Raw genomic sequence first — 20,728 nt, forward strand, 5'->3', positions numbered from 1 at the left:
TGCGACAGGAAAACTAGGCTGGATTTGTCACACTGAAAATGAAGCTGTTGCAAATTAATAGCATAGAAAGCCAAGTACCTGTTGAAAACTGCTTCCAGTTGGGCAGCTGTTGCATACATTAAGGCTTAAGAAGAAGTTCACACACAGAAAGACTCAAAGATACCTCCATTCATAGGAGGATGCTCTCCCCCACAACACAATGGATAAGAAATAGTTCATTCACATGAAGCAGTCATTTTCCAGCATTTCCATCAGGTAGCATGAATTGACATAATGACTATTTATTGTTCTTATAACGTAATGCAAACTAAATAATCTGACTGCAATGAAGATAGACTATTATGACCAGATTCCTAGAGTCTGGTACTTTACTTTTAGTGGGACTGATGCATAACTGCCATAACTGGAAAACTTTCCAGATTCTGAGACATTTATAATTCGAAAATGTTGTCTTTTACATTGTCTATTATTTGGCTTTGTTTGGAAAAAAAAAGATCTACATTTCAGAAGCTTATGTAGGTCAGCTAACTATATTTTGCATCACATTGTATTTCTGCATATCCACTTGACTGCATCAGAATGACCATTATTGTCTCTTCTTCAGTACCTACATTCCATTGAAATATTCTTTTATCAATTAAATGTGTGTGTGTGTGTGTGTGTGTGTGTGTGTTTGTGTATCTGTGTATGTGTGTGAAATATTAATAATTGTAGCAGTACTAGATATATCAACATCTAACCACCAAACTCATTATTGAAAATCCACCAAAGTCGAACTGTTTGTTTTCTCTTCAATTCCAGTATGACGAGTTCCTCGCTGTCATATATTTCAATAGTAGAATTTATTGTCTTTTCAGAAAGTCAAACTGTAGGGGATCTGAATCTGACTATGAATATTGACATCTGTTACAACCCATGAGTATCTCAAGTGTGTAATGACATCATATTACAATGACATGGCAAATCATCTTATTAGAATGATGGCATCATAATATTATAAGAATAAGAATAATTTTATTTCTATACTGCCCTTCTCCTGAAGGACTCAGGGCAGTGTACAGCCTATTAAAAACACAAGACAACATCAATTAAAATAGTTTAAAATTATTAAATAAATTTGGCTCGATTTAAAACCCCAGAAATTTAAAACCCAATTTAAAATTGTTATGTTGATAGACCAGCCTGGCGGAACAACAGGGTCTTGAGTGCACAACGAAACACCCGGAGGTTGGAGATCTTACGTATTTCCGGGGGCAGTTCATTCCACAGGGCTGGGGCTGGGTGTTGCCAGCCGACATAACTTGGCCGATGGCACCTTAAGGAGACCCTCTCTGTGGGAGCGAACTGGCTGGTGGGAGGCTATTGGTGGCAGAAGTCGGTCTCGAAGGTACCCGGGTCCTGTGCCATGGACCGCTTTAAAGGTGGTGACCAACACCTTGAATTGCACCCGGTAGACCACTGGGAGCCAGTGCAGCTCGCGCAGGAGGGGTGTCACATGGGCACAACGGGTTGCACCCATAACCACCCACGCGGCCGCATTCTGGACCAGCTGGAGCCTCCGAGTGCTTTTCAAGGGGAGCCCCATGTAGAGAGCATTACAATAGTCCAGCCGGGAGGTGACAAGGGTGTGACTGACCGTGCCCAAGGCGTCCCAGTCCAGAAAGGGCTGCAACTGGCGAATCAGGTGAACCTGATAAAAGACCCCCCTGGCCACGGCTGTCATATGCTCTTCTAAAGACAGCCGTGCATCCAGGAAGACACCCAGATTGTGAGCCCTCTCCGTGGGGAGCAAGGATTCACCCCCAATAGTCAGCGATGGCACCTGCTGACTATATCGGGACGCCGGAAGCCACAGCCACTCAGTCTTGGAGGGGTTGAGTCTGAGCCTGTTCCTCCCCATCCAGACCCGCACGGCCTCCAGGCACTGAGACATCACATCAAGGGCATCGTTGGGGTGGTCTGGGGTGGAGATGTACAGCTGACTATCATCAGCGTACAGATGACACTTTACACCAAAACCACAGATGATCTCACTCAGCGGCTTCACATAAATGTTGAACAGAAGGGGCGAGAGGACTGACCCTTGTGGCACTCCCCATGCAAGATGCCTCGAGGTCGACCTCTGCCCCCCTACCAACACAAACTGCGAGCGGTCGGAGAGGAAGGAGGAGAACCACCGCAAAATGGTGCCCCCTATTCCTAACCCCCTCAACCGCTGCAGCATGATACCATGGTCGATGGTATCAAAAGCCGCTGAGAGATCTAATAGGACTAGGACAGAGGAGCAACCCCTGTCCCGAGCCCTCCAGAGATCATCCACCAACGCGACCAATGCTGTTTCTGTGCTGTACCCCTGCCTGAAGCCCGACTGGCACGGGTCCAGATAGATAGCTTCATCCAGGTGTCGGGGAAGCTGTCGTGCCACCACGCTCTCAACAACCTTCACCACAAAACGAAGGTTGAGACCAGATGGTAGTTGGCTAATTCAGCCGGGTCCAGGGAAGGCTTCTTGAGGAGGGGCCTCACTACCGCCTCTTTCAAGGCAGCAGGAAAGGCACCCTCACTCAGAGAAGCAGTTATAATCCCCTGGAGCCAGCCTCGTGTAACCTCCCGGGAGGCCAGTACCAACCAGGAGGGACACAGGCCCAATAAACACATGGCGGCACTAATCTTACCCAGAACCCTGTCCACATCCTCGGGAGCCACAGGATCAAACTCCTCCCAGATAATATTCTCAAGACCTACCCTCGTCTCCTCCCCTGGACTCATCCAATCGGAGTCCAAGCCATCCCGAATCCGAGCGACTTTATCATGCAGGAATTGCACAAAATCCTCAGCACGACCCTGCAAGGGATCTTCCCGCACTCCCCCCCCCCCGAAGAAGGGAGTGGGTCACCCTAAACAGGGCGGCTGGGAGGTTCTCTGCAGATAAGATAAGAGCGTAAAAATGGTTAGATTTCGCCGCTTTTATCGCCACTAGGTAGGTCTTGATATAAGACCTCACCTGTGTCCGGTCGGAATCGGATTGACTAGTCCTCCAAATGCTCTCTAGGCATCTTTTCCGATGCTTCATCTCTCTCAGCTCCTCAGAGAACCAAGGAGCCAGTTGAGATCGGCATTGGGTCAGAGGCCGCAAAGGCACGACGCGGTCCAAAGCTCCAGCGGCTGCACTCTCCCAGGGGGCCACCAGCTCTTCAGTCGAGTCGTGTGCCAGAGTCTCAGGAAAAGGCCCAAGCTCCGTCAGGAACCTTACAGGGTCCATCAGGCGCCTGGGACGGAACCATTTGGTCGGTTCCATCTCCCTGCGGCAGGGGAAAGCGGTAGGAAAGTCTAAGTGAAGGAGCGAATGATCTGTCCAAGGGTTTGATGTCTAGGTCCCCTCTACCAAGATCATTCAGCCACTGACCAGAGACAAAAATCAGGTCCAGAGTGTGTCCCCCAATGTGAGTTGGGCCTTGAACTAACTGGGTCAAGTCCATGGCCGTCATGGAAGCCATGAACTCCCGAGCCACCTCTGACGCCTCACCCACAGACGGAAGGTTGAAATCCCCCATGACAATGAGTCTGGGGGTGTCAACCGCCACCCCAGCAATGACGTCAAGTAGCTCGGGCAGGGTTGCTGCCACGTGGCAGGGAGCCAGGTATGCAGTCAGCAAACCCATCTGCACCCCACGGCCCCACTTCACAAAGAGGGACTCACATCCGGCTATCTGAGAAACAGTGGTCTCCCTTGGACAAAGACTCTCCCTAATAATCACCGCCACTCCCCCACCCCTCCCCTGGGCCCTTGGCTGATGAAATGCATGGAAACCTGGTGGGCACATTTAAACGAGGGGAACCCCCCCTCTTGGCCCAACCAGGTCTCTGTAATACCTGCCAGGTCTGCACCCCCCTTTAAAATGAGATCACAAATGAGGGGGGCTTTATTAACGACCGACCTGGCATTACATAACATCAGCCGCGGACCCTGGGCCTGAGACTCTGCACAACCCAGGACACGAGTCGCGCATTGGGGGCCGGGGTGCGTAATTGCTTGTAAACAGTGTGTGCACACCCCCAGCACATGATATGGCCCCCTGCTCCCATCATACCTGCCCCTCCCACTCATTGTTTCAATTACACTGCCCTTCCTATCATCCCCCTGCTCCCCGGTTAAATTTCCTTTCACGACCCCTCTGTTCCAGCCAATCGACCCATCACCCCACTCAGTTGCTATCTGAACCCCCCCAGGTCCACTTTTACAACCCCCTTCCTTCCTCCCGGGTCCCCTTAAAATTTTGATTAAAAATTTAGCTAAAAAACCCCTCAACCCCCTTCTCGCACCATGCCACCTCTCGGGGTTCCAAAGCCCATCATTAAGGTAGGCCCTTGATAGAGTGGAGGGCCAAACCTGCGAGGGGGGGGAGTCTCACAGTGCACATAGCTCCGCCACCGAGTACATCGAGTAAGATCAGAATGGGACGGCAGTTTGGTAGGGTCCAACAAAGTCCTAGGACAGAAGGTCTTCATATAAGCAGCAACCCGGGATCCTCTGCTCTCTCACAGCAGTGGAAGGAGTTGGTTTATACAGTCACAGTCAGTGGGAGAAAAGTTTTTCCCGGCCACCCTCTCACAGTGGCTGGCCAGATGTCCAAAGGCAAGGAATTTGATGGTACCATCCCTTCTGGTAAAAGATGGTTCAAACAGCCAACTTCCCTCAGGGTCCACAAAATACTGTCCAAGTCCCCATCTGCCGGGAGTTTCGATGGAAATGATTCAATTAGATTTAATATGATTTGATTTGAAGTGGGGTACAAATAAAGCTGCCCAGTAGTTGCCCAATAATTCCGTAGGAGGATAGATGTATACACAAAGGAGAGGAAAGGGTGGGGGGGAGGAAGGCTGACTCCCAGGCCAATAACAGGGCCAGAAAGAGGGGGAGTGGGGGGAGGAGAGGCCACCCATGGAGGCCCCATCCCAGAGCCATCCACCGGACTCTCCAACCCCCGATCTTTCCATCCCCTCTCATCGTTTCAGCCATATCATGCCTCCGTTGGTGACCTCCATTTTGCCTCTCCACCAGCGTCGAATGTCCAACAACTTCCACCTCACCCATTTTCGCAGCCATCTTTATCCAGCTAACATCCCCTCCCAATTGCTGTGCAGCGGCCACCATTGCCGCCACAATTCCGCAACTCCACCGCCAGTGCCAAACCGCCCTCAGTCCACCGTCAGCACCATTGGTACTGCCATGTCATCGCCGCTGTTCTGACAGCCGCCGGCCAGCGAGCGGGGAAGAAACTGGCATCACTGCAGCCAATTTCCCTAGTCCTCCTCACGCGGCGCCTCGCGGCATCCTGCAGCCTCCCACGGCGTTCTTCTTTGCCTTCCCCTCACCCAAGCATTTCGGAGGGCGAAAAAGCCCTCAACGGGTTGAGGGAAACTCTCCCAGGCGGGGGTGGGGCTGCCGATGGTCCTGACAGCCCCAGGAGACCCCGAAACACCAAAAATGCTGCCCATCCCGACAGCGACTCAGGCCGGCACCGCCATGTTGGACAACTGCATGCGCATTATGACATGACTTGACCCTCTTGCTTGGTCTATAAACTATAAACTATAAACCTATAAACTCTCTCTATAAAGCTCCTAGCCTGAAATCGCCTTCATATGAATAACAAGGTATTTTTGGTCATATTCTTTGAAAAGTAATATTTACATTCAGAAATTATACTAGAGGGAGTGAGGAAAAAACACCTGGTAGAAGGGTTGAAGTAATTGGACATTAGAGAACATTTCCCCCCCAAAAAAGTTTTGTTTCCTGAAAAACTTTTGGTGCAAAGCACCTAACTATATTCAGCTGCCTGATAAACATCTTACACCATACAAGAACATGAAGTGCAACATGCCACTAAAGATTCATTTTTACATGTGATACATATGATAAATATATGTCTTATAGACACTTTTAAATTGAACACAAATATAATTTCAGAATTTCAGAACCACATCACAAAGGAATCTTGAGAAATATCAAATTAATTTTTAATTACTATAATGTACTTAATCACATATTTCTGACTCACTGCAGTACTTCAACTGGTGCTTGCTTATTTACATTTGTATTCATTGTCTGTTACATCTCGCTGCAGGGTCCATCATGATGGATTGATAGATTCCAGTTGCCCTGATAACATCTTTCCAATGTGGCAACATCCTGATGAAAATTTTCATCATGTTCATCATGCACTTATATTTTAAGGAAAGAAGTCAGAGTGTGAGTGTAGAAAATGAATTTTCACTGACATGTTGCACTTTATGGTCTTGTATGCTGTGAGATTAAGAACATTGTTAAGCAACTAAATGGAGTTTGGTGCTCTGTAGTTGCCAAGAAAATTCTCAGCTACTTCCTTGAATGCTTTCCAGGTGATTTGCTCTAAACCCACTAAGAGATCTTTGAACTGCTTGTCATTGACCATTACTTTTTGATGTAATGTGACTCTCTTGCACACCTATCTCCTTTAACAGCAATACTTGGTATAGCTAAAATATATTCCAAGCAGCAGAGACACTACTTTTAAATTTCCACAGATATGGGAGCTATATGCTCCGTTCAGTTCCATTCTGTTCCGTTCCATTCTGTTCCATTCCATTCCATTTCTATTCCTATTCCTATTCCTATTCCTATTCCTATTCTATTTCTGCACTTCAAGGCATTAAGAGTTGTTAACCTCATCTTGCAAAACTTCTTCTCCAGTAATATTGTACTGCAAACTAGGGCGTACAAAACCTTTTCTAGACTGATTCTTGAATACAGCTCATCTGCCTGGAACCTGCACTGTATATCGGACATTAATACAATTGAGCGAGTCCAGAGGTATTTCACAAGAAGAGTACTCCACTCCTCTGCTCACAATAGAATACCTTATGCCACCAGGCTTGAAATTTTGGGCTTGGACAACCTAGAACTATGCCGCCGACGGTCTGACCTAAGCATAGTACACAAAATTGTCTGTACAACATTCTACCTGTCAATGACTTCTTCAGCTTCAACCACAATAATACATGGGCAAACAGTAGATACAAACTCAAGGTACACTGCTCCAAACTCGATTGCAGAAAATACGACTTCAGCAACAGAGTGGTCAATCCCTGGAATATACTACCTGACTCTGTTGTTACATCCTAAAAAAACCGCAAAACATTAACCTTAAACTGTCTACCGTAGACCTCACCCCATTCCTAAGAGGTCTGTAAGGGGCATGCATAAGTGCACTAATGTGCCTACTGTCCCTGTCCTACTGTCCCCATTTATTCATATCCATTTCCTGTAGTCATAATCATGTTTATACTTATATCTGTTATCTTATACATGTTTGACAAACTTAATAAATAAATAAGCACTCCAACCAATTTAGTAAGTTTTCAGAAATAAAGAACTTGATAGTACCTCAAGTTCATTTCAATTTAACCTAATGCAAAGTATAGTTTTGCTTATTCAAGAATTATTTTTAAAAAATCCATTTGAGAATTCTGAAACTTCCTAATATATTTGGATGGCACAAAACCGGAAAAGTGGCTGATCATCTTTACAGGGAATCTTCAACTGCTTCTTGAAAAATTCTGAAAAGGCAGAATATAAACAATATTCCATTATCAGTAGATTCAACTAGCTATTGGTTCATGTTTTTATTCCTGTTAATTTTTTTTTTAAAAATCCTATTTAGAAGTTCTCACAGAAATATCTGATCTATTTTACAAAAATCTCCTAAGCTCTTGCTTTGAATAATACCTTGACACAAGGAGATCCATGAGTTAATTATACATCCTGTTAAAAGCTCTTCTTTCCCTGATAAAATACACCCTAGACCTATGAGCTCTGCTAAATTTGGTAAGGGTTTATTAGATTTTTACAAAACATATTCAACCATTGCTTGTAAAATGATATATTAGATCATTTGTTTTCTGCCATAGATCAAACAATTCAATTTTTATTATAGTTTCTGATAACTATGGTCTATTTTAAAAAAAACCTTTATTCTATTTTTAAAAAATATTTTTTAAAAAACAGGCTTCTATCAAAAGAAACAAGTTGATTCAAATACTATTTCATTCCAGCATGAAATAGATAGGATCCCACTATAATCAATGTACTCCTTTACTCCTTTTTATATCTCTGAGACTTAAAAATAAAATTTTGGAACTGGAATTAGAAAAATTTTGAAATATAATAAAATCACTGGGTTTCTATCTTAGCTATTAATTATGAAAGTTTAAGTAACTAAAGGACTAAGACATTCATCAAAGTGAAAATTATAGCTATTTACAAAGGTTCATAATAAACAATCAGTAAAGTTTGTGTGCATATACAACACAATGTCCTGATCTTGTGCATATGTAAATATATAGGGTAATTAATTAACAAAAATATTAAGAACAAGTATTAAGAATCTTTCTAAGAGTTTCTTAAAGTTTCTGAACTGTCAAACACACAAAACGAGTCTTCTTTCTTTTCCTAGTGCTGCTTACCTAATTTTAGGCTTTGTAATGCTAATTCCCTCCTTAGTTAGCCTTTTCTTTTTTGCTTTCAAGAAACAAAAAGGGGCAAAAGAAGGATATGATTATGCTTTAATAGAGTACAGAGGGTGGCCTTGATGAACAAAAGGAAGATCCATTACCCAGGAAATCATCAGATAAATGTAGTTTGGAGTCCATATCAAGAAAGAGATTTGCAAAAATGCCTCACCTGGCCTTCATTTATCAGAAATATAAAAAAGAGGGAGGGGGAAGCAGATTCAATTTTGTAAGATTCTGTTACTGTAGCTTTTCTGATAAAAGTAGCATTAGGTCCTTTTTTGTCTCATCTGTCTTATACTTACCTCCTAACATAGCATTTTCCCCTGCAATGGACTCACAAGGAATTCGAAGAAGTGTGATTGGTGAGAAGCTGCATAGAAAATTTTGTGGTACTGTGAAAGAATGAGCCTAGTTTCCCAAGAAATGTATCATATTTAATTCACAGTACTCTTGCAATTTTAATGTAATTAAGTTCTTTCAATTGATAATCCATTTACAATTGAGAATAGTCCTATTCTATAGTGCTTTCTGTTATCAAATAAAAATGTTGTGGTAGGCAAGAACATGGTCTAATGTGAACAAGTTTTTGCAGCAAACATCAGTAACAAGTAAGATATTTAATTGGCAGCATCACCACTACCTGAAGTTACTCATAACTCATTGATCTTATTCATCTTATCAATTAACAAAGAATCCATTCGAAGGTTCTAAAAGTTACAGTTGTTGTTCATATTGTTCATCCTCTTTCTTTATGTAGTTATTTTAAATTTTGTTGAATAAGAATCATAAAGAATTTTTTATTGAAGGTGAGGAATAAAATGAAAATAAATAAATAAAATAATAAAGCCTGAACTAATAATCATTTAAGAAAGATATCTACTTACAAAGATTCTAAATTTAAAATGGACATTTAGCATATGCACACTTTTTTTACATAATTTCTGAAATTAAGGAATGCCAAAATGTTGCCAGGCAAAAGTAGGAACCTGTTTGGCAAATATTAATAATATACATACAAAATAATATACATATCAAGGATGTATGTGTGTGTGTGTGTGTGTGTGTGTGTGTGTGTGTGTGTGTGTGTGTGTGTGTATACAAACCCCTAAACACAGACCCCACCACCTACCTGGAAAAAACCACCAGATCCAAAATAAAAGCCTCCCCCATCAGCGAAGAGATTCCGCAAAGAATCATTCCCAGAGAGAAATCATCCAGATGCCCTAAGTTTTATGGTCTCCCCAAGATACACAAAGAAGGAACCCCACTTAGACCCATAGTCAGCTCCATAGGCTCACCTCTACAAAATCTAGCCAAATTTCTCACCAAACAACTACAGCCCTATGCAGAATCCATCACCTCATACGTAAAAAACTCATTCCAGTTCATAGACATCATAAAGCAACAAAACTTACAGCCCAGTGACCTACTTGTGAGCTTCGATGTCATATCCCTCTTCACCCAAGTACCAATCAAAGAAGCCTTGACAGTTATCCAAAACAAATATAACCCCCCAAAGCACATCTTAGATCTGACCAACCACTGCCTATCCAACACATACTTCATCTATAATGGACAGAAATACAAACAAACAGAAGGAGCACCTATGGGATCACCCCTCTCACCTGTCATTGCCAACCTCTATATGGAATACTTTGAAACCCAAGCTCTAGAAAAATCTGATCACAAACCTAAACTCTGGCTCAGATATGTGGACGACACCTTCATAATCTGGCCACATGGGAAAGAAAAACTGGACAACTTCCTCACACACCTCAACAGCCTACACCCCAAAATACAGTTCACCATGGAAACAGAAGCGAACAACCAACTTCCCTTCCTGGATGTCTTAGTCTACAGAAAATCCAATGGCTCCCTAGGACACACTATCTACCAGAAGAAAACACACACAAACTGCTATCTGCACGCACTCTCACACCACCACCCTGCCCAGATCAACTCTGTAGCCAAGACACTCATTTCCAGAACAAAACGCTTAGCTGACGAACAACACCTAAAAACCGAACTACACACTCTCACTAACGTACTAACATCCAATGGATTCCAAAGAAATAAGATCACCAACCTAATCCAAAAAGAAACCCCCACTAAAATCCAAGACAGAGAACAAGAAAACGGCAAAGCCCTCCTCCCATACATAAAAGGCACCACAGACAGAATAAGCAAAATCCTCCACAAACATAACATCAAGACAGCATTCTGCACAAACCGAAAAATATCCACCATCCTAAGGAACCCCAAAGACAAAATTGAGTTAGAAAATCAAGGAGTATATGAAATCCCATGCACCGCCTGCCCCACCACATACATCGGACAAACCAACAGACGAATAAGTGCACGCATAGAAGAACACAAGAACTCAGTCAGAAAAGAGGAACCAACTTCTTCCCTGGTCCAACACCTTAAAGCCACAGGACATGATATTGACTTTAAAAAGACCAGAACTATCGCCAAAACTGAACACTTTAACAACAGAATAATCAGAGAAGCCATCGAGATAGAAAAACGCCCACACAGCATGAACAAACGAGACGATACCTCCCGCCTACCAGCCATTTGGAAACCCGCCCTTATTGACAAACGAGTCCCTAACACGACGAATGACACCAGACCCACACTCACGAGAGCCACACAGGATGTCACCACCACACATCCACGCAGAAAGCAGACTCAAACCCACACTGATAATGAGCCACGACCAAGGACCAGAAGCCAGACCGCAGCTGCATCATTAGCCACTTTAAACTCCTCCAATCCATACATGAAGCAGACTGAGACCCACCATGAAGAGCTCGCACGGCCACAAACATGAAGCCAAACAACAACAACGCACCTCACCAGCTCAAATCCCCCTACAACTCAGACTAAGCTGAGCACAACCAAGCCCCCACCCAAACAGAACACACAGCCAGCCAATCAGAGCACAACCAACCCCCCATCCAATCAGAGCACAGCCAAGCCCCTAACCAATCAGAACACACCTCCACCCAATCAGAACACAGCCAAGTTCCCACCCAATCAGCTCACACCCCCATTAGCAGTTAAAAGGAAGAGACAGCTGCGATCTCACATTGCTCCTGGAAGCACGAAGCCGAGAACACCAGCCTGAAGATGACGAATGAGACTTCGTCGAAACGTCGCCAAGACACTTCCAATTTTACATGGGAGAAGACCCGAATAACCAAAGACCTACATATATATATATATATATATATATATATATATATATATATATATATATATATATATATATATATGTGCATATTCTTTCTAGCCAGGTTTTACCTACGTAAACTTAGTTGTTCTACAGCCCTAGGTTCTGTGAAATCTCATTCACAAGTTTCTGGGCCTTTTTTCTGCTGACAAACTGCAACTCTGTGTTGCTCTCTGGGAGACTCAGATAGCTATTTCTGCCTCTTAAGGCGTCTTCGGTGACGCCTTAAGAGACGGTGACGTCTTCGGTGACGCCTAGAAAGAATATGCACATAAAAGCCTACGAAAAAGGAAAAAAGATACATTTTACCTTTACAGGGAGGATATCTGAGAAGTGGGTATGGCTCACCGAAGACGCCTTAAGAGGCAGAAATAGCTATCTGAGTCTCCCAGAGAGCAACACAGAGTTGCAGTTTGTCAGCAGAAAAAAGGCCCAGAAACTTGTGAATGAGATTTCACAGAACCTAGGGCTGTAGAACAACTAAGTTTACGTAGGTAAAACCTGGCTAGAAAGAATATGCATATAAAAGCCTACAAAAAAGGAAAAAAAGATATATATATATATATATATATATATATATATATATATATATATATATATATATATATATATATATATATATATATATATATATATATATATATATATATATATATATATATATATAAATTTTCTTACTTCTTCATAGGGTTTATGTGTGTTTTTCTTCTAGCCAGGTTTTACCTACGTAGCCAAGGTTTTTTTTGTAGCTCCAGCTCAGTAGAATCTCATCTACTCGGTTCTGGGCTTTTTTCTAGGTTTTTTTCTAGCATTTTCTAACATGCTAGGTGTTAGAAAAGAAAAAAGCCCAGAACCGAGTAGAATATATATATATATATATATATATATATATATATATATATATATATATATATATATATATATATATATATATATATGTGTGTGTGTGTGTGTGTGTGTGTGTGTGTGTGTGTGTGTGTGTGTGTGTGTGTGTGTGTGTTTTCTCAGGTTTTCACGGGTGTTTGTATGTAGGTCTTTGGTTATTCGGGTCTTCTCCCACGTAAAATTGGAAGTGTCTTGGCGACGTTTCGACGAAGTCTCATTCGTCATCTTCAGGCTGGTGTTCTCGGCTTCGTGCTTCCAGGATATATATATATATATATATATCAATAAAGGGAACACAAGCAGAAGACATCCGAGATCTGAATGAATGAAATAGCCTTATTAAATACTTTGTTCTGTATATACAGTAGTTTATAGACTGCTCAAACAACTAAAGGGAACTCAAAACTACTGTATGTAATGAACAAAGTATTTAATAAGGATATTTCATTCATTCAGATCTCGGATGTCTTCTGCTTGTGTTCCCTTTATATTTTTGAGCAGTGTATATGATCCACTGGAACGGCTTGAACAATTTCAACCAAATTTGGTACACAGATGACTTACTCTCTGGAAACAAATACTGTGGGGGTAAGACATTCCTGGGGTGTGTGTGTCTGTCTGTGCATGTGTGTCTGTGTGTGTTCCAGCATAACTGGAACACCTCGGCCAATTTTAACCAAACTTGGATTACAGATGATTTACTCTCTGGAAAAAAATACTGTGAGGGTAAGACCTCTTGGTCTCTCTCTCTCTCTCTCTCTCTCTCTCTCTCTCTCTCTCTCTCTCTCTCTCTCTCTCTCTCTGTGTGTGTGTGTGTGTGTGTGTGTGTGTGTGTGTGTGTGTGTGTGTGTCTGTGTGTTCTAGCATAACTCTGGAAAGCCTAAAGCAATTTTAACCAAACTTGCTACACAGATGACTTACTCTCTAGAAAAAATACTGTGGGAGTAAGACACCCCTCGGGATGTGTGTGTGTGTATGTGTATGTCTCTCTATGTGTGAATGTGTGTATGTGTGTTCTAGCATAACTCTGGAACGCCTCGAGCAATTTAACCAAACTTGGTACACAGATGACTTACTCTCCGGAAAAAAAATACTGTGGGGGTAAGACACCCCTAACACCCCTCAGTGTGTCTAAGTGTTCAACCATAACTCTGGAACACCTCAAGCAATTTTAACCAAACTTGCTACACTTGCTGGAAAAAAATATTGTGGGGATGACACCCCTAACACTGCTTGGGGTGTGTGTGTGTCTGTCTGTCCCTGTGTGTGTATGTTCCAGCATAACTCTGGAATGCCTGGGCTACTGAAATAAAAAGGAATGAATTATATCTATAGTGTCAAATCACAGTACTTTTGACAGTGATAGTGTGCCTTTTGGATTCATATTCTGATAAGATACATCCTGTTGTGCCTTAAAATGGCTTCTAATGTACATCACAATGGAGTTGCCATGGTAACGGCTTCACAGTACTCCACAAGGGGGCTCCCTCTGGTAAGGGGGATTGGTTCTTAAACAAACAAACAAACAAACAAACAAACAAACAAACAAACAAACAGTAAACCCCCTAGGCCCTCAGCTTCAAACAAAGAAGGCAAGTTGTCGGGGGAGGTTCCTGCTAATGCAGATAATCACCTCAAAGGCTGTTTCCTGTAGAATTTTTCCCAGGCTGTTGGCCAGGGCTATTAGGTCTCTAATTCTCACCACAGTGAGTGATGGCTTTTCCTGTCTAATACAGGATTGGAATAAATAAATCCCAGGCAATGCTAGGTTATCAGCTAGTTAAAGATAAAATGAGAAGCAAAAAAAAAAAAAAGATAGAAAGAAATGTTTGTTTTTGCTGAGGTACTATTAAAAATAGGGAACCAAACTGAGTGACAAAATACTCTCTGAAAATTGACATTCTGAAATCTCACTTGCCAAAAACAAATGGCAAGGCATTTATGTAACAGAAGTGTGTCAATCATAACATCTTTTCTGATGCATGGATGAAAATTCAAAGTGGACATTCTAAGGAATTTCTTCACTATATAGGTTGTCAGTCAATGAAACATAACATAGTGAGTTCTCTTTTTGTTAGATGCTTTTAAGCATCTAAGTCCTCAGATGGATTGCTCATTAGGTTTTGAAATCAGAGATGAAAGAGATACTCAAAATTATGTGGCCCAATACCCTGCTAATGCAAAGAAAACTAATGCAGGATGCTGACCTAGCATTCTGGTGGAAGATTGTCCAGCCTCGTTAATGAATCTAAATTCTTTTTTCCTGGGCTGATGGTTGTACTTGATCCTTGTTGAATGAAATGTTTTTGAGAGGTGGCCATAGCACCCGGGAGCTCTCAGAATCTACTGTTACTAGCAGTCTGATCCAGGATGGGTGAATACATAAGTTACTCAGTATCTCCATTTCCAGAATATAATATCATTTCAACTCATTTTGCATTATTTTTATGAATTTTGCTCTTCTCTCATGAAAAAAAAACCCTGAGTAAAACTTCATAAGGACATGTTTTAAAATGTAGGCAGATTTTTCTCATGGACTTCAGACAGAGCTACATTCCCATATAGTTTCAGAAAGTACAAATTATATATATATATATATATATATATATATATATATATATATATATATATATATATATATATATATATCTTTCCTCAATTATCTTTATTTTTCCCCTTTCAATGCTCCATCAAACTTGGTGGCTAGATCTATTGGCTATTATTTGATTTAATTATAATAGCAATTGCATAGTAATATTCTATATCATTGCATAAGAATGAAATATACAGTTTAGCAAACTATCTCAAGACACATGATTAGGGGATAAGAATAAGGGCTTCTTTTAGCATTTTAATTTACTGATTATCTATTTACACCCGTCTACATTTGACTTAAAATAGTCTAAGAATATGGGACTATTGAAAAGAAACACATATTTCCGTTCCCTGCTGCCTAGAACAGCATTCCCCAGTGGCGGTGGCGGTGGCAAACGCCTTCTCCTCCCCCTGCCATAATATTTGCTCTGTAAGACGCACAGACATTTCCACCCACTTTGGGGGAGGGGGGGAAGTGCATCTTTAGTGTGAAAAATACGGTATATAGAAATGCACATAAAATGTGGTCAATTTTTTGCCTTTCTCTATAGGGAAATAATGTTGGGCCAAAATACTATCATTTCCATATAACCAGCTTCTGAACCCCTCAGAATCTAAATCAGCCACACAGCCAACCAGAGACAGCCCCAACTTTGAACCACTAATGCCATCCCACCCTCCACTCACACATATCACAGTTCACCTCCAAATGACTTGACCTGAGGTAATCTCCTTATCACAAGACCCATCACAAGACTCACAGATGACTCATCACAAGACCTGTGTCCTCCATTGACACATCCATAGCTAAGCCCTTATAAACAGAACACTGACACTGGCACCTCCTAAACTCCGCTGAAGATGTTACCTAGCCTGATAATGAAACATTCAGAAACCAACCCACAAGCTCAGAGAATTAACCTTTATCCTCATCTCCATAAGTTTCATTCATGTACTATAGAGACTATGCCATTATTGGCTTTGCATCTCCCTCTCATAGCAACTGTTTCCCTCCCTCCCTGGGTTTGAAATCATTAGGCATTTGTACATGGAATGAACTTCTGTTATTGGACAACTTTGAATGAAGAATAGATTTTTCTTATGTTATTCTCAATATTTCAAGATCAGCAACAGTAAAATGAACTACAAGATGGCTTCTGACTGCTGCTGAGGGACTTGGGGATGGAAATGATGGCATTACAAATGGACCCTTAGAGACTTCTGGTTTTAGATTTAGTTCAACATGCTCATTCATCCAGGATTCTGGAATAAAGAGTTGAATAAATGCTTTCCTGTCTTTAGGATCCCAATGATAATAAGTACTTATAAGGATTATTCAGTGGATTTTAAGCTAAATAAAACCATTTAAATTAGTTTAAGTCAGTGTTTTGTAATAGTGAAGTGTAAATACCAATACATCAGTCAAAGACACTGTTTGGACTATGGCAAGAACTGTCTACATATATTTTGACTTTTGAAAGCATATTGACTCTATTAGTTAGCCAATAAAATCTACCCTGATGTCTCTGTGTAATATATTTTCAATAAGAGATGCAAGAGATTTTGAAATCCCAACATGTGGTTTCTGAGGTCAGAAGCTCTAGTTTCATGAACTGACAAGAGGAATAGGATTTAAGAATGTTGGGGTTTTGGGGGGAAGGGAGAGACAATTCTTGCAGCTACCCAATGCTTTTTCTTAAAATTTAAGGAACCTCCTCAAAAATCCTGTTGGGATTCCTCCATTTACTTTCTCTTAGCAAGGTTCTGGATAAAGTATGACTGAAAAAATTCTTCTCTCTCACTTATTCCTCCACTGCCCACTTTTGCCATTTAATCATTTTATGAAATTATGCTCTAGAAGTGGGTGGTTACTTTCCTGGCCCCTACACCAAAGCTTCTTCCCAGATTTGAATCAAGCTAAGTTTTTTTTAAAAAAAGACATTGTGCCTTAAGGCAAGTGATAGTCTGCTATATTCTTGTCTCTGAAGAATTCCTGGCCCAAATGGTCTTTGGATCCTAAACTTCTTTCAGGCTTAGCAAATGGTCTCTTTTCACACACTTAATTTATGTAACAATTGGCACACAATTAAAGGACAAAAGGTGTTCAGCCTAGGTTTTCTTGCTTTCAGCGCAAACTGTCAACTTCACAGAAGCATTTTGGAAAGAAAAATACGTTGTGAACATGATTATGAAAACCAAGTTCTGATGCTCACTGCTTATCTCCATGCTAGTACAAAATTTATACTCTTTATGTGTTTGCTACCACCTGACACCAAAGACCAGTGCCATAATACCCCCAACCCCTTTCTTCGGTCAAAACTTGTCTTCAGCCTATGGCTCAGAAAATTCAAAATATCTCTGGTTGTGTTGTGTTTTTCTTCCTTCCTTTGAAAGTCTTTCCTATAAAGATTTTGAGGTGCATACACTCATAAGACAGTGGCAGCTCTAACAGCATCAAAGATAATACAATAACTTCTGTACATCTGCTATAACATCCTTAAGCAATTTGCTGTAAGCTTTCTTTTCTTTCTTTCTTTCTTTCTTTCTTTCTTTCTTTCTTTCTTTCTTTCTTTCTTTCTTTCTTTCTTTCTTTCTACCTAATTAGCTTACTACCTATTTGGAGATAGTATCAGTGGTGTTTCTATCATCCAGTTTTTATTAAGTGAGCTGTTGCTGAGACGAATAGGGTTCTTTATAATGATGAAGGCTTTTTTACGCTTATTAGTGCTTAAAGCAAGCTTCTTCTTGTAGAACAAAGTTACCTCTTTTTTTTTTTACTCCTTTACTTACAGTTGGAACAAGTAAAACCATTTTTTTTTTCTTTCCCCCTTCTGAGCTGAAGTATTTTATTAAAAGTTTTAGTGGCTTCAATAAGAGCAAGGTACTTGTGCCTTTAATCATTTTCATTTTTAAAATAGAACCTTATATTTTTCACATCTTCAACTGTCCCAGAGGGCACCTAGGGCATCTTTAACAACATTAATTTCTCTTTATGACAGTATGTGTGCATGCCCCAGGTCGTCAGAACTGCCTAAAATGTCTGGAAGAGTAGATAATGAAGAGGATATTAGAATTGTAAACAAGAACAATTTGGTAATTATTTTTCCCCTTAGCAAAACTATGGTCTTAATAGTGAAGTAGCAAAAGCGTCATAATTTATTGATAGCATTAGTCACCGGATGTTACGCAAATTACATTCAAAGCAGCCTTTAACAGGGCAATCATAATTTAATTGTTTATGTTTATTTAGTTTGTTTTAAACTATTGCATAAGTCCATAAACTATTGTTTTCATCAGTACCTTAGCCAGTTATGGATGACTAATGCTGTCATTCAAGATGTTTGCAACGTGTTAATGTCCTTTTTTTTAATGATCCAAACTCATCTCTGAAAAGTATTATGAGTGATTGTTAATATTTTTGAATTATTTTTTTAAAAAGAATGAAACCCAAATGCCTTCAGCAATAGAAAAGTATTCAATTTTGCTGGCTTCACCGTGCTTTCGTTCTCCCTTTCTCCCCCTTCTTTGTCTCATTTTCTCCTAGTCTCTGTCTCTCACTGTCTTTTTCATTCATCTCTACATGAAAAGATTTTATGACTTCAAAACAATAAAATTGTAGGATATAAGAAACAGGGTACAATTTGTATTGTGTTTAAAATGGGGGACACAGGTGTAACGTGAGATGACATAAATGGGACTAATTTCACTATTTTAACATGCAGCTAAGGGGGGAAAGATCCTACACTATATTTATAATTGTGTCTTCAAATAATCTTTTTGCAATTGCTTCTTGGCATTATAAAGTCCATATGCACAGTAGATCTTTATAATGCTATGATTCTTTAATTGTTCTGTTAGTTTATGCTTTTTAATTACCAAAGATCCTATAGAGTCTCATATTTTACAGTTTTAACCATCCAAGCAGATATTCAAAAAGGTTGAATATAAATAGAAATCTGTCTTAATTGTTCGTTGTTGTTTGGATTAAAATGCATGTGATCCTTTCTGACAGAATTCACCCATCATCATGTCTCTTCACATTCAAGACAATGGCATCTTCCTTATCGCTGGCTTTCAAAAATAAAATCATTTTCTCAGGAATTGTGTTCTGGAACTAATGAGTCCCAGGCATTGTACTTGCTTCTATATTTTCTGTGGAGCTGGAGATGATATCGCTTTAAGGCTTGGTGGGATCATTCCCAAGACAGCTCTCACTCAGCCTTGATACAAACCGAAAGGCTAAAATGAGCACTCGTCTATTATTTAGGCACCTGTCTGGAGGTTGGAAGAAATCCCACTTGGGCCGATTTAGCCAAAGGAAGAAGGACTAACCACCTTGCTTTCTGCAGCTAATAAGTCATGAAAGAAATGAAATAATTACTTTTTTTTCCAGCAGTATGTGGCTCGGTGTTTCAACCTATATTTCTGTTTTGTTTTATTTATTCGGTCCCCACCTTGCTCAGATAAGCAATACCCTCTGAATGCTGGCAGTGATTCACAGCTATTTCCTTCAAAATTGTCACTGGAATGCATGAGTGTATTTGTGTGTGTATCTATCATCTAATCTATATCTAGCTGTCTGTCTGTCTGTTTATCATCTTTATCTATCTATCTATCTATCTATCTATCTATCTATCTATCTATCTATCTATCCATCCATCCATCCATCATCTATACATATGTGTATATCATTCACACATAGACATACAAACATGGACATAGAGACATAGACACACACACACACACACACACACACACACACACATATGATCTTACACACACACACACACACACACACAAGTCCTCATTTTGTGAACTAAAATTACTTTTCAGTAATTTACTCACTGCAGGCTCCCCCCCCTCCCCCGGCTGGTCAGGAGCTATCAGATAGCTTGCAGCTGCCGGCTAAAGCTGGGCCATTTTTTTTTTCCACAGGACAGGCAGTTAGTTAGTAGAGCCATCAGTGTGGCATCTGTCATCCTGCTAGGCCCAAATTGTTTTCTATGATGGATGTCACAATCTGTATGATCAAAATAGGAGCCCTGCTGCTTTTAATTGCAAAATCGGAGTACTTGCACATTTGTTATTATGCGGAGGTTATTACCTCACACAAAATGAATTAACAGGTGAAAATAATTGATGAGAAGAGTCTCGGGATTTTTAGCCTCTTCAAAGGGACTTTGTAATTATGGCATAATGAATGTTCGGAGACATATCTGTGGGGGGCAGCATTAGACCACCAAAGAGCTCTTTAGATTGATGATAAATTCTCTGAATTCTACTGTAATACTGCTTAAATTTACTTAGCAATTAGTTTAATAGGCCTACATGATTCATGATAATGTAGTGCGAATTTTTAAATAAGTTTGCTTCATCCATCTATAAATTAAGCCGCTTACCTCAGCTTCTTCCCAAGGTGATGGAATATGTTAACTAATCAGACTTCAGAAACAAAGATGA

The sequence above is a fragment of the Pituophis catenifer genome, unplaced genomic scaffold (genome assembly GCF_029215685.1).
Source record: "Pituophis catenifer annectens isolate HBS135680 unplaced genomic scaffold, rPitCat1.0.hap2 SCAF_3, whole genome shotgun sequence".
Classification (NCBI taxonomy): Eukaryota; Metazoa; Chordata; class Lepidosauria; order Squamata; family Colubridae; genus Pituophis; species Pituophis catenifer.